The 23,985-nt window shown below is 38.9% G+C and overlaps 1 protein-coding gene and 1 long non-coding RNA gene across 6 annotated transcripts in view; one reads left to right on the top strand and one right to left on the bottom strand.

Moving 5' to 3' along the window:
- The window catches only part of LOC128705417 (female sterile (1) homeotic), a 684,385-nt gene that overhangs the window by 89,267 nt on the left and 571,133 nt on the right, over positions 1–23,985 (bottom strand). The window lies entirely within an intron of this gene.
- Positions 1–23,985, top strand: part of LOC138853766 (uncharacterized) — a 180,308-nt gene that overhangs the window by 138,283 nt on the left and 18,040 nt on the right. The window lies entirely within an intron of this gene.

The raw sequence follows: 23,985 nt of genomic DNA, 5'->3' as shown, positions 1-23,985 counted from the left end.
TATAGTTTTGAAAAAAATATTGTAGATGGATTAAAGAAAATGGCTACATTACCATAATATATGACATTTAAAACACCCTGTAGTGATTATTATTAACAATAATAATACTAATGTGGCATCTTCAAGACTAGAGAGACACTTTTAGTGATTTTAATGTGTACCTGCACGCCAGCACAGTGTATAAGTTTATTTTCCACACAAGTATAATTTTTTTTTTTTAACACGTCGGCCATTTCCCACCGAAGTAGGGCGAGCCAAAAAGAAAGAAAAACCCAAAAAGAAAAAACTTTCATCATTCAACACTTTCACCATCACCCATGTTATCACTGTCTTGGCAGAGGTGCTCAGATACAAGAGTTTAGACATCCCTCCAAACAACGAATGTCCTAAACCCCTCCTTTAAAGTGCTGGCATTGTACTTTCCATTTACAGAACTCAAGTCTGACTAAACAGTTTCCCTGAATCCTTTCACAAAATATTAGCCTGCTCACACTCCAACAGCTCGTCAGATCCCAAAAACCAGTGATTTCCATTCACTCCTATCTAATATGCTCACGCACGCTTCCTGGAAGTCTACGCCCCTCGCCCACAAAACTTCCTTTACCCCCTCCCTCGAACCTTTATGGGGATGACCCCTTACCCCGCCTTCCTTCCCCAACAGATTTATACACTCTCCAAGTCATTCTACTTTGTTCCATTCTCTCTAAATGACCAAACCACATCAACAGCCCCTCTTCAGCCCTCTAATACTTTTATTAACTCCACACTTCCTCCTAATTTTCACACTACAATTTCCCTACATATTTACACCACACACTGTGCTTAGACACGACATCTCCACTGCCTCCAGCCACCTCCTCACTGCATCATTTACAACCCATGCTTCACACCCATATAAGAGTGTTGGTACCATTAAACTCTTGTACATTTCCTTCTTTGCCTCCATGGATAACGTTCTTTGTCTCCACAGATACCTCAATGCACCACTCACCTTTTTTCCTTCATCAATTCTATGGTTTACCTCATCCTTCATAAACCCATCTGCTGACACATCAACTCACAAATATTTGAAAAAATTAACTTCTTCCATACTCCCTTTCTCCAATGTGATATCCAATTTTTCTATACCTAAATCATTTGATTCCCTCATCACCTTACTTTTATCTATATTCACTTTCAACTTTCTGCCTTTACACACCCTCCCAAACTCGTCCACTAACCTTTGCAACATGTCTTTAGAATCTCCCAAAAGCACAGCATCATCAGCACTAAGTAACTGTGTCAACTCCAATTTTGTATTTGATTCCCCATAATTTATCCCATCCTTCTCCCCAACACCTTAGCATTTACTTCCTTTACAACCCCATCTACAAATATATTAAACAACCATGGTGACATTACACATCCCTATCTAAGACCTACTTTTACAGGGAAATAATCTCCCTCTCTCCTACACACCCTAACCTGAGCCTCACTATTCTCCAAAAACTCTTTACAGATTTAGTAACTTACCACCTATTCCATACACTTGCAACATCTGCCCTATAACTGTGACAAACCACAATACTGTGGTTTGTTTGCAATCATGTTATTAGCATTTTGTGAGTAACAGCTGTTATTTCAGCAGCTAAATTGAGCTTGCAAGAAGTTGCAGGCACTGGAATAATAAAAATATTAATGGTTCATTTTCCAGTTAATATATTTAAGAAAACAGATTTATACTGGTTCTTATATGAAAAACTCAGTTATGTAAAATATTTTTGGCAGATATACTTGGAGTGATGATGCTAATACAAGAAAAACATATGGCACATATATAAAACAAATACGAGATATGTGTAAATAAAAATAGTTGACATGGTAATGCTAAAGCTACTATGTAATATAATAGTCCATTATTAGAAACACGAGAACATAATAATGTACTAGTGAAGACATTTTTTATAAGAACAATAAACATATGTTACACATATTGAGTGTAAACAATACTTGACGTGGTAACATTAAATATAGTGAACACATCGAAGAGTTTAGAAACAATACTTACCTGGAGTTCACGCAGCAGGGATTCTGGGAATCAACGCCTCCACAGCCCTCTCCTAGACCAGGTCTTGGTGGATGACCTGATCAACCAGACTGCTGGTGAAAGCTATACATAGTCTAATGTATGAACCACAGCCTGGCCCTTGTGGAACTCCACTCATCACAGGCGCCCACTCTGACACCTCGTTATGTACCATCACTCGTTTCCTTCCTGTTAGGCATTCTTTGATCCATTGCAATAGCTTTCCTGTTATTCCTGCTGGCTCCTTTAGCTTTTACCCTAATCTTTTGAGAGGAACTGTGTCAAAGGACTTCTTGCAGTCCATGAAAATGTAATTTACTCACCCCCTTTCTCTTCTCTTCTCTTCTGTCACCTTGTTGTAAAACTCAAGTAGGTTTGTGACACAGGATTTACCTTCCCTGAAACCATGCTGGTTATCAATTTATAAGCTCATTACTTTCTAGGTGCTCCACCACTCTTCTCCTGATAAGCTTCTCCAAGACTTTGCATAAAATGCATGTCAGTGACACCAGTCTGTAATTTAATGCCACCTGCCTGTCTCCTTTCTTAAAGACTGAGACTATGTTTACTGTCTTTCACACTTCAGGTAGATGCCCTGTTTCGACAGATGTGTTGAAGAGGTTGTTAATGGCACACATAGTGCCTCTGCTTCATCTCTCAGGACCCACGGAGAGATGTCCAGTCCCACTGCCTTGAGGTACCTAGCTCACCAAGCAGTCACTTCACCTCCTCCTCTGTTATATGTAATGTGTTCAGCACTTGTTGGTGTACCCTTCCATCCTGGTTTGCTGGAGTCCTTTCTGTCTCCACCGAAAACACTTCCTTGAATCTCGTGTAGAGTTCCCCGTATACCTCTTTGTCGTTTCTTGTGATCTCCCCTCCTTCCTTCCTTCCTCAATCTGATTACCTGAAACTTGATTGTTGTTTTCCTCCTGATGTTGCTGTACAACAGCTTTGGGTCAGATCTGGCTTTTGATGATACATCATTTTGTATTGCCGCTAGGCCTCCCTCCTTATCTATATGTATTTATGTCTGGCTCTTAAGCTACTCTCCTTATTTTCTTGGGTCCTTTGTCTTCTATACTTTTTCTATTGGAGAGGTATCCTCAAGACCTTATTTATATCCCCTTTGATCATGTCTCCCCTCATTCTTCGTCTTACAAGTGAAAGTAATTTAAGGGACTTCAATCTTTCTTCATACAGAAGATTTCTAATGCTATGAATTAATTTTATCATTCTTCAATGTCATATGAAAGAATGGGTCTATGTGGTCAGTGTGCACAGTATAAAAAAAATCCTGCAGCACACAGTGCATGAGAAAAAAAAACTCCGACCATGTTTTTGCTTTAAAACAGCAAATTTGCAGTGTATTTTCCTGGTCTCATTTTATACAATGGAAGACATATTACAGAAATTGAGATGAATTTGATTGGTTTCACAATAAAAAGTACCTTTGAAATTGAGCTCAAAATAGCAGAAATGTTCGATTTTTGCCAAAGTTCAAAAGTAAACAAATCATGCCACGCATCCAATACACGTCAACTGGTGAGTCTAACATTCTTTCACAAGTGCACTGATATTATTTATACCATTTCTACACTAATGCAGTAATCTGCATAACAGTAAATCTTCTATTTTTTTTTTTGTGAGAATAAAAATTCAAAGTGGAAAGCAAAAGAAATACAAGTACCGTCCAACTTACGACTGAGCTTGGTTTTGACCAACTGGTCGTAAGTCAAAATGGACGTAAGTCGAAACTTTGAAAATTGCCGATATACTGGGTAGGGCATAATGTCAAACGTTTATATAAACTACCTACATAATACTGCAATGTAATGTACAATCATTATTTCATTCTTTTTACCATAATTTACTTCTATTGATATATTTTAATCATTTATGTACTGCATATTTGTATACAGGTCTCCCTCAACATTCGCGAGGGTTAGGGGATCAAGAGCCTCGCGAATGTTGAAAAACCGTGAATGTTTGGTGCCCCAATATATTGTAGGGAAATATATTACAATACTGCTTCCTTAACTTGTTGAACCATGAATAATCATAAAATACATGAAAACGTCGTAAATTGTACTAAATATATACATGTTATGCTTTAATAACGTATGTTATTTAATAACATGTATGTTAACAACATGTATGTTATTAAATAACACAGACTCCACCACTGCGAGTCCCTACTACCCTCCCTCCGACCCCCACAACTGGCAGCCAGCCTTCCCACCACTCAGTGTGGTGAGTGTTTTGTTTGTTCATTATTTGCTATTAAACTACAGAATAAATAATGTAAACTCATCCATGACTGCATATTGGAACTGCTATTAGGAAAGGTATTAGACGGTGACATCATGTGTTTACTCTTGAACACTGCAAAGAATCGAACATTTCTGCTATTGCTAATAATAACAACAACAATAATAATAATAATAACAATAATAATAATAATAATAATAATAATAATAATAATAATAATAAATACGATATAATTGAAGAAGGAAATTGTACAAAAATACGAGGGAGTGGTTGACACATCGTCAGTGTGACTTTGTTTATGCTGGAGTGAACATTAGTCTCCCTGCTCTTCCAAACATTTCACAATAATTCAGCGGTTGAGGCAGTGGTATTTAATAACATACATGTATATGTTATAAATAATAATAGTACATGTTATTATTAATAACATGTATTATTATTAACATGTATGTATTTAATAACATATATGTTATAAATAATAATAGTACATATTATTAATAACATGTATTATTATTAACATGTTATTAACCCTTTGACTGTTTTCGACGTATAAATACGTCTTACGAGCCAATGTTTCTGACGTATATATACTCAATAATTCCAGCGGCTTCAAATCAAGCGGGAGAAAGCTGGTAGGCCCACATGTGAGAGAATGGGTCTGTGTGGTCAGTGTGCACCACATAAAAAAAATCCTGCAGCACACATTGCGTAATGAGAAAAAAAAAACTCTGATCGTTTTTTTGGAATAAAACGCCGACTTTGAGGTGTATTTTCGTATAGTATTTATCGTTGTATTCGCGTTTTCATGGTCTTAGGTGATAAAATGGAAAACATATTACAGAAATAGAGATGATTTTCATTACTTTGACGATGAAAACTACTTTGAAACTGAGCTCAAAGTAGCGGAAATGTTCGATTTTTACCAATGTTCAGGAGTAAATAAATCACACCACACATCCAATACACGTCAACTGAGGAGTCTAATATTCTTTTACTAGCGCACTGATATTATTTATACCATTTTTACAATAATGCAGTAGTCTGCATAACAGTAAATTTTGTATTTTTTTGTATGAATAAAAAATCAAAATAGAAAGCAATAATAATATAAGAAGGGCCTAGAGATGTGACTAATGAACAGAGCATATGTTATTTTAGTGCCACGAATGTCTACCTTGTTTATTCTGGACCCTATTTTGAAATTGACATCTTTTTTAGTTTGCGTGAAATTGGCCAAATTGCCAATTTCTGACCACCATATTGGGTAGTCCAAATTAGTAAATGGGAGGTTTCTTGTACTCAGCTGATAGATAAAATGGAGTTCTAAAGAATTAGCTATGAGTTTGATCAACTGGAACAATGGAATTGGCTGAAAATAGGGCTCAAAGTCGGCGAAATCGCCGATACGCATATATCGCCGAGACCGCTAACTTCGCGGGAGCATAATTCCATGAGTTTTCGACCAAATTTCGAACTTTTGGTGTCACTACCATCGGGAAAAGATTCTCTATCATTTCATAAGAAAAATAATTTTTTTTTTCAAAAATTGAGCGACATAGAATGACAGTTTCAGAGAGAGGCCTGAAACAGTCAAAGGGTTAAATACCATTGCCTCAATCTCTGCCTCTACCACTCCAGTCACACTCAATCTACAAGCACCAAACACAATGAATTATTGTGAAATGTTTGGAAGAGCAGGGAGACTAATGTTCACTCCAGCATAAACAAAGTCACACTGACGATGTGTCAACCACTCTCTCGTATTTTTGTACAATTTCCTTCTTCAATTATATCATATTTATTATTATTATTATTATTATTATTACTACTACTATTGTTATTATTAGCTGTAGCAAAAATGTTTAATTCTTTGCAGTGTTAAAGAGTAAACGTATGATGTCACCGTCTAATACCTGTTCGAATAGCCATTCCAATATGCAGTCATGAATGGGTTTACATTATTTATACTGTAGTTTAATAGCAAATAGTGAATAAACAAAACACTCACCACACTGAGTGGTGGGAGGGCTGGCTGCCAGTTGCGGGGGTCGGAGGGAGGGTAGTACAGACTCGCAGGTGGCGGGAAACTTAAATATGATTTGGCGGCTGGGAATTTGGTGGCTGGGAATTTGGCGGTTGGGAATTCGCGAATGTGTGAAGCCCGTGAAAGTTGAAAACGTGAATGTTGAGGGAGACCTGTACATGGTAGTGAACTGTATTGTAAATTTTACATCTCATACAGTATCGTATGTTACTGTTATCTTCAAGTATTGTCGACACAGTGGAATGGGAGAATACCACTGGTAGTGTCATCCTGGCAAAATGTCCTATATCCTATACCCTAAGTGAAAAGAAACAACTCTGGAACATGTGTAATACATATTCGGCTGGCTGGCTGGCTGACTGAATTTGGATATACAGTGGACCCCCGCATAGCGACCTTAATCCGTGCAAGAGGGCTGGCTGTTATGCGAAATGTTCGCTATGCGAATGAATTTTCCCCATAAGAAATAATGGAAATAAAATTAATCCGTGCAAGACACCCAAAAGTATGAAAAAAAATTTTTTTTACCACAAAAAAATGTTAATTTTAGTACACACAAACTGAAAAAGGCATGCACAATTACATGACACTTACTTTTATTGAAGATCTGGTGGTGATTGATGGGATGGGAGGAGGGGAGAGAGAGTGTTAGTGTTTAGAAGGGGAATCCCCTTCCATTAAGACTTGAGGAGGCAAGTCCTTTTCTGGGGTTACTTCCCTTCTTCTTTTAATGCCACTAGGACCAGCTTCAGAGTCACTGGACTTCTTTCGCACAACATATCTGTCCATAGTGGCCTGTACCTCTCGTTCCTTTATGATTTGTCTAAAGTGGTTCACAACACTGTCATTGTAACAGTCACCAGCACGGCTTGCAATAGCTGTGTGAGGGTGATTTTCATCAAAAAAGGTTTGCACTTCAAGCCATTTTGCACACATTTCCTTAATCTTTGAAGTAGGCAATTCCTTCAATTTCTCTCTCCCCTCCTTTGAACCAGTTTCCCCAGGTCTGGCCTCTTGCTCTTGAAGTTGATCTATCAGCTCATCAGTGGTTAGTTCTTCATTGTCCTCCTCCACCAACTCTTCCACATCATCCCCACTAACCTCCAACCCCAAGGACTTCCCCAATGCCACAATTGATTCCTCAACTGGTATACTCCTCTCAGGGTTAGCCTCAAACCCTTCAAAATCCCTTTTGTCTACACATTCTGGCCACAGTTTCTTCCAAGCAGAGTTCAAGGTTCTCTTAGTCACTCCCTCCCAAGCCTTACCTATAAGGTTTACACAATTGAGGATATTAAAGTGATCCTTCCAAAACTCTTTTAGAGTCAATCGAGTGTCTGTGGTCACTTCAAAGCACTTTTGAAACAGAGCTTTTGTGTACAGTTTCTTGAAGTTGGAAATGACCTGCTGGTCCATGGGCTGCAGGAGAGGAGTGGTATTAGGAGGCAAAAACTTCACCTTAATGAAGCTCAAGTCCCCATAAAGTCGCTCTGCCACATCTGTAGGATGACCAGGGGCATTGTCTAACACCAGGAGGCACTTAAGGTCTAATTTCTTTTCAGTTAGGTAATCTTTCACATTGGGGGCAAATGCATGGTGTAACCAGTTATAGAAAAAGTCCCTAGTGACCCATGCCTTACTGTTTGCCCTCCACAGCACACACAAATTATCCTTGAGGACATTCTTTTGCCTGAACGCTCTGGGAGTTTCAGAGTGATACACTAATAAAGGCTTAACTTTGCAATCACCACTAGCATTGGCACACATCAACAAAGTAAGCCTGTCTTTCATAGGCTTATGTCCTGGGAGTGCCTTTTCCTCCTGAGTAATGTAGGTCCTGCTTGGCATTTTCTTCCAGAACAGGCCTGTTTCATCACAATTAAACACTTGTTCAGGTTTCAGTCCTTCAGTTTCTATGTACTCCTTGAATTCATGCACATATTTTTCAGCCGCTTTGTGGTCCGAACTGGCAGCCTCACCATGCCGTATCACACTATGGATGCCACTACGCTTCTTAAATCTCTCAAACCAACCTTTGCTGGCCTTAAATGCACTCACATCATCACTAGTTGCAGGCATTTTTTTAATTAAATCGTCATGCAACTTCCTAGCCTTTTCACATATGATCGCTTGAGAGACGCTATCTCCTGCTAGCTGTTTTTCATTTATCCACACCAATAAGAGTCTCTCAACATCTTCCATCACTTGCGATCTTTGTTTCGAAAACACAGTTAAACCTTTGGCAACAACAGCTTCCTTGATTGCCGTTTTCTTGCCCACAATAGAAGAGATGGTTGATTTGGGTTTCTTGTACAACCTGACCAGGTCGGTGATACGTACTCCACTTTCATACTTATCAATGATCTCTTTCTTCATTTCAATAGGAATCCTAACCCTTATTGCTGTAGGGTTGGAACTAGAAGCTTTCTTGGGGCCCATGGTCACTTATTTTCCAGAAACAGCACCGAAAACACTGTAATAATACGAAATATTCCGAGTGTATGCTTGGATGTTACCGCGGAGGCTGGCTGGTAAACAATGGCACAGGCGGCACATGTGAGGCTGGCTGAGGGCGCACATTGGACGCGTCTCGGACGAAGGCCGCTGAGCGGGTTTTTGTCCACTATGCGGGGCAAAATTTTAGCGATCAAAGCGTCCGCTATGCGGATTGTCCGCTATGCAAGGCGTCCGTTATGCGGGGGTCCACTGTATATCTATCTATCTATCTATCTATCTCTATCTCTCTCTCTCTCTCTCTCTCTCACACACACACACACACACACACAGGTACACATAACTAAAATTATTATACATAGTATAAATTACCTAGAATAACCCCAAAAATCCAGACAAAGTGCTATACAGTGGATCTGTGCTCCAGTGCCCTAAACTAATAATAATATTAATAATTATTATTACATTATTATTACAATAATACTTTTTTTTTTTTCAACAAGTCGGCCGTCTCCCACCGAGGCAGGGTGACCCAAAAAAGAAAGAAAATCCCCCCCAAAAAAATACTTTTATCATCATTCAACACTTTCACCACACTCACACATTATCACTGTTTTTGCAGAGGTGCTCAGAATACAACAGTTTAGAAGCATACACATATAAAGATACACAACATATCCCTCCAAACTGCCAATATCCCAAACCCCTCCTTTAAAGTGCAGGCATTGTACTTCCCATTTCCAGGACTCAAGTCCGACTAAATGAAAATAACCGGTTTCCCTGAATCCCTTCACTAAATATTACCCTGCTCACACTCCAACAGATCGTCAGGTCCCAAGTACCATTCGTCTCCATTCACTCCTATCTAACACGCTCACGCACGCTTGCTGTATGTACTAATATTAATAATAATAGGCCTTAGACAAGGATGTGTGATGTCACCGTGGTTGTTTAATATATTTATAGATGGGGTTGTAAGAGAAGTAAATGCGAGGGTCTTGGCAAGAGGCGTGGAGTTAAAAGATAAAGAATCACACACAAAGTGGGAGTTGTCACAGCTGCTCTTTGCTGATGACACTGTGCTCTTGGGAGATTCTGAAGAGAAGTTGCAGAGATTGGTGGATGAATTTGGTAGGGTGTGCAAAAGAAGAAAATTAAAGGTGAATACAGGAAAGAGTAAGGTTATGAGGATAACAAAAAGATTAGGTGATGAAAGATTGGATATCAGATTGGAGGGAGAGAGTATGGAGGAGGTGAACGTAATTCAGATATTTGGGAGTGGACGTGTCAGCGGATGGGTCTATGAAAAATGAGGTGAATCATAGAATTGATGAGGGAAAAAGAGTGAGTGGTGCACTTAGGAGTCTGTGGAGACAAAGAACTTTGTCCTTGGAGGCAAAGAGGGGAATGTTTGAGAGTATAGTTTTACCAACGCTCTTATATGGGTGTGAAGCATGGGTGATGAATGTTGCAGCGAGGAGAAGGCTGGAGACAGTGGAGATGTCATGTCTGAGGGCAATGTGTGGTGTGAATATAATGCAGAGAATTCGTAGTTTGGAAGTTAGGAGGAGGTGCGGGATTACCAAAACTGTTGTCCAGAGGGCTGAGGAAGGGTTGTTGAGGTGGTTTGGACATGTAGAGAGAATGGAGCTAAACAGAATGACTTCAAGAGTGTATCAGTCTGTAGTGGAAGGAAGGCGGGGTAGGGGTCGGCCTAGGAAAGGTTGGAGGGAGGGGGTAAAGGAGGTTTTGTGTGCGAGGGGCTTGGACTTCCAGCAGGCATGCGTGAGCGTGTTTGATAGGAGTGAATGGAGACAAATGGTTTTTAATACTTGACGTGCTGTTGGAGTGTGAGCAAAGTAACATTTATGAAGGGGTTCAGGGAAACCGGCAGGCCGGACTTGAGTCCTGGAGATGGGAAGTACAGTGCCTGCACTCTGAAGGAGGGGTGTTAATGTTGCAGTTTAAAAACTGTAGTGTAAAGCACCCTTCTGGCAAGACAGTGATGGAGTGAATGATGGTGAAAGTTTTTCTTTTTCGGGCCACCCTGCCTTGGTGGGAATCGGCCAGTGTGATAATAAAAATAATAATAATAATATTATTATTATTAAACTATAATATAGTGTTAACTCATTACTTACCTTAAAATATCTGTAGTCTTCATGTAAAGTGAGAGGTGAGTAAACAAGATTAAATGAATAAACGAGAGAGAGAATGAGTGTAGAAGGTTTGCAAGTTTTGTAAACAAACTAGTTGTTGTTGTTGTCACCAGCCCAGACACGAATGGTTTTTGTTCACTCTGTCAGGCCTACTAGAAAAACATCTCATATTTATGTTAATTTGTATGTTACATAGTGTGTTTATTATATAATTTTGAAAAAAAAAAAAAATCATAGATGGATTAAGCAAAATGTCTATATGTATTAACGTTTTGTACACATTTAATGCACCTCAGAGTGATTATTATTGTGTTATTATCATTATTAATATGGCATCTTAAAGACAAATACATACTCTTAACCCTTTGAGGGTCGACAGGCCCTCTCCGAAACTCGTTCTCAGGGTCGGCCAAATTTCAAAAAAAAAAAAAAAATTATTTTTTCTTATGAAAAAATAGAGTATTTTTTTCTAAACATTATAGGCTAAGCAAAAAAATTTTAACGTCAATACTTACCGAGATATGGAGGTGTGAAATTTGCCAAAACTGAACAACATATGGTAACATCGCCGACTGCCGTCACCCGGTATTTTTCTATTTACTTTTTTATGTACTATTTTCAATTATTTTTCAATTTTTCTTGTTCTGAGTAACTTTTATGGCCTCTGAGGCCAACATGATCAGTATTTTGTAAGTTATTTCTTTTTCAATACTACACAATAAGGGCGTAAACACTGTTGTCATTATTTTGTTTACAGAAAATATTTACACAAACAAACGATATGAAATGTTGTTTATTACTATTTTTCTATATTTTATATACACATATACAGTCACAGGGAATGTTTCTAGAAGTTCTGCAGCCTGTGGGACTCTTTGAAACATGGTGTCATGCACAGTGGAGTTTTACACTCCTCACACATAAAACGAGTGTCTCTGCGTTGTTGTGTGCGTTTTCTTGTATGTGCACAGACGTAACACCTCTTCTGAGCCTTTTTCTTCAAAGCAGTAGCAGGCAGTTTTACCAGGAAGTGATCACCATGCTTCAGACGAGCAGGTAGTTGTTGATAATTTGGTGGGTGGTCAATTGCAGGTGCTGTTCCTTGGTACTTGAATACTATTTGTCTGATGACAGACAAACAGAATTCGCCATACTGTGGTTTGTTTCTGGTGCTCATCTTATACATATTATAAGCATTGAGCATGAAAATGTCCAGAAGATGGAAAAACTGTTTGATGTACCACTTATAACTCTTGCGAACACAATCAGCAAACCCAATCTGCATGTCACATTTGTCCACTGAACGCATGTTGAAGGTGTAATCAATCACAGCTGCAGGTTTTAGTATGGGTTCATTTCTCTCTCTATGCTGCCTGCCACTGTTTGCCATTTCATTAGGGTGAATTGATGACAACAGTGTGACATCTCGTTTGTCATGCCACCGAAATGCCATGATGTCATTGGCAGCAAACGCCTGCACCTCACCTCTACAAGTGCCAGCGTCAAACCTGGGCATATGTTTTCGATTTGCACGCACTGTGCCACACACATCTGTCATGTTCACTCGCAAAAAATCACTGAGTGAGGGGCTTGTGTACCAGTTATCTGTATATAATATATGCCCCTTACCAAGGTATGGTTCTATCACTGTTCGAACCACATCACCTGAGATGCCCAATAACTTCCTGGTATTTTGCAATGTATAACTTCCAGTGTACACAATAATATCCAATACCAGACCACTGTAACAATCACAAAGCACAAACAACTTTATACCAAAGCGTTTCCTCTTGCTTGGTATGTACTGCTTGAAAGAGAGTCTTCCTTTGAACAGAATCAAAGACTCGTCAATTACAAGCTTCCTGAAGGGATAAAAATGCGTACTGAATTTCTGTTTCAGATACACAAACACATTCCTAATCTTATATAACCTGTCAGTTCTGTCAGGCCTGGTTTTATCTGAGAAGTGAAGCATACGTAACATTAGCACAAATCGATTCACTGGCATTATATCACTGAAACCTGGTGTTGCAATCAGGGGGTCTGTTGACCAGTATGATTTCACACTGTGCTTATACACATGTGGCATAAGCATTATTGTGGCTAAGAAAAGATACATCTCAGCCACAGTTGCCTCCTTCCACTGGTGTAGACGTGATTTTGGTGAAAGTAATGTGTTTGCCATGGTGTACTCGTAGTATGTGTTGCTTTCCATGACAATACTTTTCATCAGTGGTTCGTCAAAGAATAACTCGAAACATTCCAGTTCAGTGGCATTGTTCCCAAGTGCACAAGATGGCCGTATTCCACTTTGGCTGCCATCAAACTGGTGGGGATTTGGAACAAAATTGACAGCTTCCTGCCAATCCCAGGTGCGGTCTGCTGGTGGGTACTGGACAATGACAGGTGGTTGTGGTTGTGGAGGCTGGTGTGGTGGGGGAGTGGGGGATGGTGGCCTTTGTTCTAGATCAGCTGAGGCAGCGGCGTGGGTGGCAGCATGGCCCACTGCTGGTGCCTCACCGCCGGCACCACTACCACCACGCACATTTTCCATCCCAATTGCAACAGTATCTTCATCATTTTCACTGTCTGTTCCTGTTGTACAGCCACGGGATGTACTCCGAGATACACTCCTTCCCCTTGGAATAGCATATGGCACACTTCCAGAGCGCATATATCGTCGTATATACTGACGTTTCACTGGGGAATATTGCACTTCACTATCACTACTGGAACTAGTTTGAAGAGCTTGTAGTTCATATTCACTATCACTATCATCACCCATGCTCTCATCTGAGTCTGGGATTTGGGAAAATAGAAGTTTCCTCTTGGGTTCTGGAACAACTGAACGTGAACACGAGGGCCCAGCACCAGAGGTGGAAGGCTGAGGGTCGTCTGGGTTTTCTTCACTATTACCGATATTATGGTCATTAGTTTCGGTCAAAACCTCACTAAAACCACGAAACTCATCTTCACTGGCACTTCCATCACTATTAGAACTGTCACTGGGGAACAAAAGTGTCCCAATTCGCCGAGGAGTGAGGAGCTTCTTACCGCGAGGCATGGTGGACATTGTTTACTAAGAGGGCATTCCCACAATGCACCACTGGGTCCCAGATTTTTTTTCTACCGCGCACACCGACCACGCAGACCCATTCTCTCACACCTAGGCCTACCAGCCTTTTCGCGCGAGATTTGAGGCCGCTAGAATTTATGCGTACTAGTACGTTAAAAACCCCTACGCGTAAGACGTACTAGTACGACGAAAACCCTCAAAGGGTTAATGATTTTAATGTGTACCTGCACACCAGCACAGGTGCAAGATGTTGAGTTTAAAGTAGTTAAGTTCATATTTTATTCATTCTAGAGTGTATATCAGGCTTTTATGTTAATTATATTGTTTATTATGTCATATTAAATGAATTGTGATAGATAAATAAGCTGTATACCGATATTAACATCATATTGAAGATGTGACAACTCTGCTTTGTGTGTAATACCTGTTGGTTCATGAGTGGCTCTGAGACAGACAAGCAGACAGAAAGACAGACACACAGGTAGACACAGGAAGACAAAAGACAGGTAGACGGACAGATACAGACAGACAGACATTTATGTGCAACAGTGAAAACAAATAGAGAGAGTTTGAGAGTAAGAGCCTTTCCTGCCACAATCTCTAGTGCAAAATTCAGACTTCCTCTTACAGACCAAGGTGAAATTTACTGTCCAGTTAGTACAGTACGTATGATGCTGCTGATAGGGTATGGTAACTGATGCTGCCTGCATGGCGCATTGCCGCTGCGAGTATCGAGTATTGTCAAATATTGTACAGTGGCATGTATCAGCAGGCCCAGCCCAGCTGCCAGATGTACGGTCGTAAGTCGAGTGGAAGCATGTCGAGCAGGTCGTAAGTCGGATGGTAGGTGTATAAGAGAGGCCAGGGGACGTGACTGATGAACAGAAAAATTTTTATTTTAGTGCCAGGAATGTCTGTCTTGTTTATTCTGGACCCTATTTGGAAATTGGAATCTTTTGAAATTTGTGTGAAATTGGCAAAAATTGCCAATTTCGGACCACTTTATTGGATAGTTGAAATCAGTAAATGGGTGGTTTCTTGTACTCATTTGATAGAGAAAATGGAGGTCTAGCAAAATATTTATGATTTTTGATGACTGATACATTGGAATTGGCTGAAAATAAGGCTCAAGTGGGCGAAATTGCCGATGCGTAAACATCGTCAAGACCTCTAACTTCACGAGAGCATAATTCCATAAGTTTTCCATCAAATTTTATACTTTTGGTGTCATTATGATCAGGAAAAGATTCTCTATCATTTCCCAAGATTTTTTTTTTTTTCGAAAAATTTCCAACCCTGAGAACAAGTTTAGGAGAGGGCCTGCTCACCCTGAGAACAAGTTTAGGGGAGGGCCTGCTGACCCTGAAAGGATTAAGGTTGCTGCCCACCACAACCCCCAAATCCCCTTTGCACTCCATATGGCCAAGTTCAACATTATTAAGCCATCCATTCATTTACTGTTTTTACCACCAGTTCTCTTTCCCACTGTATCTCATGCAGGAAATTCCTCATCTGTAGTCCCCTCTTTTGTAGTTTGGCTTTTCCTGGCCTACTTATGCTGCTTCACTCCTCACTTTTAACTCTACAATATATTCGAAATTCAGGACCATGTGATCACTAGCTCCAAGGAGCCTTTCATATGTGATGTCCTCAATGTCAGAACTAATCAAGGTGAATATGAGGTCCAGCCCTGCAGGTTCATCCTCTCCTCTCTCTGGTAGTGTCCCTGAGGTACTTGAGGTTTTCAAGTACCACATCCATCACCTTAATTCTCCATGTTTCAGGCCCCCCATGTACTCATCTAGTTGTGGATACAGGGGTCAAGCCACAGTTCCTGGACCTGCCTCTTCACTGGTTGCTAGTAGGTCACTCTTCCTGCTCCAAGAGCTTTATCATACCTCTTCTTAAAGTTATGTATGGATCCTGCCTCCACTACATCACTTCCCAGACTATTCTCCAGACTACATCACTTCCCAGACTGAAGAAATACTTCCTAACATCCCTGTAATTCATCTGAGTCTTCAACTTCCAACTGACCCCTTGTTGCTGTGTCCCATCTCTGGAACATCCTGTCTCTGCCCACCTTGTCAATTCCTCTCAGTATTTTATATGTCGTTATCATATCCCCCACTCTCTCCTATCCACCCGTGTCGTCAGGTAGATTTCCCTTAACCTCTCCACATAGGGCATGCCCCTTGGCTCTGAGACTAGTCTTGTTGCAAACCTTTGCACTTTCTCTAGTTTCCTTACATGCTTGGCTAGGTGTGGATTCCAAACTGGTGCTGCATACTCAAATATAGGCCTAACATACATGGTGTATAGGGTCCTGAACGATTCCTTGAGATGTTGGAATGCTGTTCTTGGGTTTGCTAGGCACCGTATGCTTCAGCAGTTATTTGGTTGATGTGCGCCTCAGGAGATGTGCCCGGTGTTATACTCACCCCAAGATCCTTTTCCTTGAGTGAGATTCGTAGTCTCTGGCTCCCTAGACTGTACTCCATCTGCGGTCTTCTTTGCCCTTCCCCAATCTTCATGACTTTGCACTTGGTGGGGTTGGACGCCAGGAGCCAGTTGCTGGACCAGGCCTGCAGCCCTGTCCAGATCCCTTTGTAGTTCCGCCTGGTCCTCGTCCAATTGAATTCTTCTCATCAACTTCATGTCATCTGTTAACAGGGACACTTCTGAGTCTATTTCTTCTGTCATGTTGTTCACAAATGCCAGAAACTGCACCAGTTCTAGGACTGACGCCTGTGGAACCCACTTGTCATAGGCGCCCACTCTGACACCTCGCCTTGTATGTGTGTGCATGCACACGCGTGCACGCATGGAAATACACTAGAACACAGACTCTGGTAGTATATGCTTTAAGTATACAGTGGTACCTAGGTCAATGATTGCTTTACACCTCTTACACATAGCCAATGTCAACAGGGAAAATTTGAAGATGTTATTCAAATATGCAATTTTCTTGCAAGTAATTATTCACTCCTAAAAAAGCACTGATGAATAAAGTTCTGATTTGTTATTTATCTGTTGTAATCTATGGAATAGATGACGGCAGCACATTTTTCCTAGAGATACCACTGGCTTAATTATGTCAGATTTGACTGTAATGTCACTAAATTTGAGCAACAACAGTTGTGCTCTACCTGGAGTTTGTTTGTCAAACTCATGTGCATGTGCACCTGACATCTTGTATCCTAATGTTGCACTAATGTTCCATTTTACCTTGTTGATCATGGGAGTGTCAACACTTTCAACCACATACAACTTAGTTTATAAGCTTCTATTATTCTGCTTCATCAAAAGTAGTACAATGTTGAGTAGAAAGAACTGTTATCACGGATGTGAACTGATTTTCAAGCCTGGTAATTAGTTCTTCGTGACTTGCTTGGGTAACCTTAAATTTTAGAACCCTTCAGCGTAATCAGTGGCATCTCTCTGGTAGGAGTCAGTAGGCAGAGAGGTTATGCACTATTGTGCTGCTCTGTGTTTTAAGACAACAACAGGTTCCTGTTACTGTTACCATTGGCAGCACTTGGGTAGTCACCACACATACCTTCTCTAAAACCTGATTTACTTCTTGCGTTGGGTAATTCTCATCTTATATAGCATTTTTTCTGTGTTACACAAAATAACTGACTGGATCTCTACAATTTGTTCAAGTTCTTTCATATAGAAAGAACTTGAAATGTTTTAGCTGGATGATAAAAACAGGGAAAGGTCAATCACAAATGTAAAAAAAAAAAAAAAAAAAAAAAAAAAAAAAAAAAAAAAAAAAAAAAAAAAAAAAAAAAAAAAAAAAAAAAAAAAAAAAAAATGCATGGTGGAGAATAAGCTCATTCACTTACACTCCCAGTGGGGCTAGGAGCTGAGATTTAATCCTCCTTCCCCTCCACCTCACACACAAACACTCACATACCTGAATGCATGAAGTTTTAATGTCCAGACACTGCATGACATATGGGCAAGACTCCTGATACCTGCTGCCCATTACCCTAACAGTAAATAGTTACCTAGGTATTAATCGACTGTTGTAGGTCACATCCTGGGAAAAAAAGTTCGTACCGAAATAATAATAGTTAAGATGGGACTCCCTGAGCATTGTTGTGCATCTGTAACTACAAATATATAATGTAATAATAAACTAGCACAAATAAAAAATAATGACATGAGGAAATAAATGAGATTTTTGTATCATAATCAGCAAGAAAAATGAAAAGGACAAAACATAAATGACCTGAGGAGCAAATGGTGCCACAAGTATGCCAGAGAACTGTTCCTCCACAAATTGTGGTTGAATAGTTATTGGATACCCAAAGACCAAAGTAATCATACACGCATACATATATACATTACCCTCATACTATAAATACATAAAATGAAATTTAGTAATACTGTATTACTGTGCTGGTAAAGGAAAGAGGTTTGATAATGGCTGACAAACACAACACATATACTGCTTGTACTGTACTCTCCTTCATGTCAATTCAAAGCAAAATTTGAATATCAAGAATACTGATACCAGTCAACCACCAACTGAAGATAATCAGTATATAACTGGTGTATTTCAGTTTAGTTATCTTTACTATACTTACCAGTAATAACCTTTTACATAAAATTTTAAGAAAGTTTACCATTTACGAAAGTCATCAAATAATATTTTTGTAGATGCACAGTAAGCAAACACATACATACCTGTCTGACACACAAACACTACAACAACCATCTACAGTTTAAACAATGTATATATCCATGACAACATGCTTCACAAGCTAGCACAAAAAAAATCTACATGACTCAGTCCTTAGTAGATTTGATGAATAAGTTGTATTACTCTGTCACAAGACGTGAAACAGAAATTTCGTAACATTTCTCCAAAAAATATTCCGATGCATTTTATATGGTTGTGTAACTGAAGATGGAGGACTGAATCTTCACCGAGCTCTACTGAAAAACCTAAATAGGTTTAATTCTTCACAAAAAGCAGAAAACTTCATTACATTGATAAATATGTATATGATACACTATATGTATAATATGTCTTAAGTATATTATACTGCAGTTTGTATTTTACCTTACATGAAAAGAATACTGTATGATAAATGTAACCTGTAGTGCTACAAGTGTACTAGTGTGACTAACATACTTGTAGTACAAGTGTACTAGTGTGACTAACATACTTGTAGTACTGCAAGTGTACTAGTGTGACTAACATACTTGTAGTACAAGTGTACTAGTGTGACTAACATACCTGTAGTACAAGTGTACTAGTGTGACTAACATACTTGTAGTACAAGTGTACTAGTGTGACTAACATACTTGTAGTACAAGTGTACTAGTGTGACTAACATACTTGTAGTACAAGTGTACTAGTGTGACTAACATACTTGTAGTACAAGTGTACTAGTGTGACTAACATACTTGTAGTACTACAACCAGTGTACTAGTGTGACTAACATACTTGTAGTACTACAAGTGTACTAGTGTGACTAACATACTTGTAGTACTACAAGTGTACTAGTGTGACTAACATACTTGTAGTACTACAAGTGTACTAGTGTGACTAACATACTTGTAGTACAAGTGTACTAGTGTGACTAACATACTTGTAGTACAAGTGTACTAGTGTGACTAACATACTTGTAGTACAAGTGTACTAGTGTGACTAACATACCTGTAGTACAAGTGTACTAGTGTGACTAACATACTTGTAGTGCTACAAGTGTACTAGTGTGACTAACATACTTGTAGTACAAGTGTACTAGTGTGACTAACATACCTGTAGTACTACAACCAGTGTACTAGTGTGACTAACATACTTGTAGTGCTACAAGTGTACTAGTGTGACTAACATACTTGTAGTACAAGTGTACTAGTGTGACTAACATACCTGTAGTACTACAACCAGTGTACTAGTGTGACTAACATACTTGTAGTACTACAAGTGTACTAGTGTGACTAACATACTTGTAGTACAAGTGTACTAGTGTGACTAACATACCTGTAGTACTACAACCAGTGTACTAGTGTGACTAACATACTTGTAGTACTACAAGTGTACTAGTGTGACTAACATACTTGTAGTACTGCAAGTGTACTAGTGTGACTAACATACCTGTAGTACTACAAGTGTACTAGTGTGACTAACATACCTGTAGTACTGCAAGTGTACTAGTGTGACTAACATACCTGTAGTACTACAAGTGTACTAGTGTGACTAACATACTTGTAGTACTACAACCAGTGTACTAGTGTGACTAACATACTTGTAGTACTACAAGTGTACTAGTGTGACTAACATACTTGTAGTACTACACGTGTACTAGTGTGACTAACATACTTGTAGTACTACAACCAGTGTACTAGTGTGACTAACATACCTGTAGTACTACAACCAGTGTACTAGTGTGACTAACATACCTGTAGTACTACAACCAGTGTACTAGTGTGACTAACATACCTGTAGTACTACAACCAGTGTACTAGAGTGACTAACATACTTGTAGTACTACAAGTGTACTAGTGTGACTAACATACCTGTAGTACTGCAAGTGTACTAGAGTGACTAACATACCTGTAGTACTACAAGTGTACCAGTGTGACTAACATAGTTGTACTACAACCAGTGTACTAGTGTGACTAACATACTTGTAGTACTACAAGTGTACTAGTGTGACTAACATACTTGTAGTACTACAAGTGTACTAGTGTGACTAACATACCTGTAGTACTACAACCAGTGTACTAGTGTGACTAACATACCTGTAGTACTACAAGTGTACTAGTGTGACTAACATACCTGTAGTACTGCACGTGTACTAGTGTGACTAACATACCTGTAGTACTACAAGTGTACTAGTGTGACTAACATACTTGTAGTACTACAACCAGTGTACTAGTGTGACTAACATACTTGTAGTACTACAACCAGTGTACTAGTGTGACTAACATACCTGTAGTACTAAAACCAGTGTACTAGTGTGACTAACATACTTGTAGTACTACAAGTGTACTAGTGTGACTAACATACTTGTAGTACTACAACCAGTGTACTAGTGTGACTAACATACCTGTAGTACTACAACCAGTGTACTAGTGTGACTAATATACTTGTAGTACTACAAGTGTACTAGTGTGACTAACATACTTGTAGTACTACAAGTGTACTAGTGTGACTAACATACTTGTAGTACTACAAGTGAACTAGCGTGACTAACATACTTGTAGTACTACAACCAGTGTACTAGTGTGACTAACATACTTGTAGTACAAGTGTACTAGTGTGACTAACATACTTGTAGTACTACAAGTGTACTAGTGTGACTAACATACTTGTAGTACAAGTGTACTAGTGCGACTAAAATACTTGTAGTACAAGTGTACTAGTGTAAATAACATACTTGTAGTACTACAAGTGTACTAGTGTGACTAACATACTTGTAGTACAAGTGTACTAGTGTGACTAACATACTTGTAGTACAAGTGTACTAGTGACTAACATACTTGTAGTACAAGTGTACTAGTGTGACTAACATACTTGTAGTACTACAAGTGTACTAGTGTGACTAATATACTTGTAGTACTACAACAAGAGTACTAGTGTGACTAACATACTTGTAGTACTACAAGTGTACTAGTGTGACTAACATACTTGTAGTACTACAAGTGTACTAGTGTGACTAACATACTTGTAGTACTACAAGTGTACTAGTGTGACTAACATACTTGTAGTACTACAAGTGTACTAGTGTGACTAACATACTTGTAGTACTACAAGTGTACTAGTGTGACTAACATACTTGTAGTACTACAAGTGTACTAGTGTGACTAACATACTTGTAGTACTACAAGTGTACTAGTGTGACTAACATACTTGTAGTACTACAAGTGTACTAGTGTGACTAACATACCTGTAGTACTACAAGTGTACTAGTGTGACTAACATACCTGTAGTACTACAACCAGTGTACTAGTGTGACTAACATACCTGTAGTACTACAAGTGTACTAGTGTGACTAACATACTTGTAGTACTACAAGTGTACTAGTGTGACTAACATACTTGTAGTACTACAAGTGTACTAGTGTGACTAACATACTTGTAGTACTACAAGTGTACTAGTGTGACTAACATACCTGTAGTACTACAAGTGTACTAGTGTGACTAACATACCTGTAGTACTACAAGTGTACTAGTGTGACTAACATGCTTGTAGTACAAGTGTACTAGTGTGACTAACATACTTGTAGTGCAAGTGTACTAGTGTGACTAACATACTTGTAGTACAAGTGTACTAGTGTGACTAACATACTTGTAGTGCAAGTGTACTAGTGTGACTAACATACTTGTAGTGCAAGTGTACTAGTGTGACTAACATACTTGTAGTACAAGTGTACTAGTGTGACTAACATACTTGTACTACTACAACCAGTGTACTAGTGTGACTAACATACTTGTAGTACTACAAGTGTACTAGTGTGACTAACATACTTGTAGTACTACAAGTGTACTAGTGTGACTAACATACTTGTAGTACTACAAGTGTAAAAGTGTGACTAACATACTTGTAGTACTACAAGTGTACTAGTGTGACTAACATACTTGTAGTACTACAAGTGTACTAGTGTGACTAACGTACTTGTAGTACTACAAGTGTACTAGTGTAACTAACATACTTGTAGTACTACAAGTGTACTAGTGTAACTAACATACCTGTAGTACTACAAGTGTACTAGTTTGACTAACATACTTGTAGTACTACAAGTGTACTAGTGTGACTAACATACCTGTAGTACTACAAGTGTACTAATGTGACTAACATACCTGTAGTACTACAAGTGTACTAGTGTGACTAACATACTTGTAGTACTACAAGTGTACTAGTGTGACTAACATACTTGTAGTACTACAACCAGTGTAATAGTGTGACTAACATACTTGTAGTACTTCAAGTGTACTAGTGTGACTAACATACTTGTAGTACTACAAGTGTATTAGTGTGACTAACATACTTGTAGTACTACAAGTGTACTAGTGTGACTAACATACTTGTAGTACTACAAGTGTACTAGTGTGACTAACATACTTGTAGTACTACAACCAGTGTACTAGTGTGACTAACATACTTGTAGTACTTCAAGTGTACTAGTGTGACTAACATACTTGTAGTACTACAACCAGTGTACTAGTGTGACTAACATACTTGTAGTACTACAAGTGTACTTGTGTGACTAACATACTTGTAGTACTACAAATGTACTTGTGTGACTAACATACTTGTAGTACTACAAGTGTTCTAGTGTGACTAACATATCTGTAGTACTACAACCAGTGTACTAGTGTGACTAACATACTTGTAGTACTACAAGTGTACTAGTGTGACTAACATATCTGTTGTACTACAAGTGTACTAGTGTGACTAACATACCTGTAGTACTACAACCAGTGTACTAGTGTGACTAACATACTTGTAGTACTACAAGTGTACTAGTGTGACTAACATACTTGTAGTACTACAAGTGTACTAGTGTGACTAACATATCTGTAGTACTACAACCAGTGTACTAGTGTGACTAACATATTTGTAGTACTACAAGTGTACTAGTGTGACTAACATACTTGTAGTACTACAAGTGTACTAGTGACTAACATACTTGTAGTACTACAAGTGTACTAGTGTGACTAACATACTTGTAGTACTACAAGTGTACTAGTGTGACTAACATACTTGTAGTACTACAAGTGTACTAGTGTGACTAACATACTTGTAGTACTACATGTGTACTAGTGTGACTAACATACTTGTAGTACTACAAGTGTACTAGTGTGACTAACATACTTTTAGTACTACAAGTGTACTAGTGTGACTAACATACTTGTAGTACTACAAGTGTACTAGTGTGACTAACATACT

The sequence above is a fragment of the Cherax quadricarinatus genome, chromosome 3 (assembly GCF_038502225.1).
Source record: "Cherax quadricarinatus isolate ZL_2023a chromosome 3, ASM3850222v1, whole genome shotgun sequence".
Lineage (NCBI taxonomy): Eukaryota > Metazoa > Arthropoda > Malacostraca > Decapoda > Parastacidae > Cherax > Cherax quadricarinatus.
The sequence above is the reverse complement of the archived record's forward strand: the minus strand, read 5'-3'. Positions and strand labels throughout refer to the sequence as shown.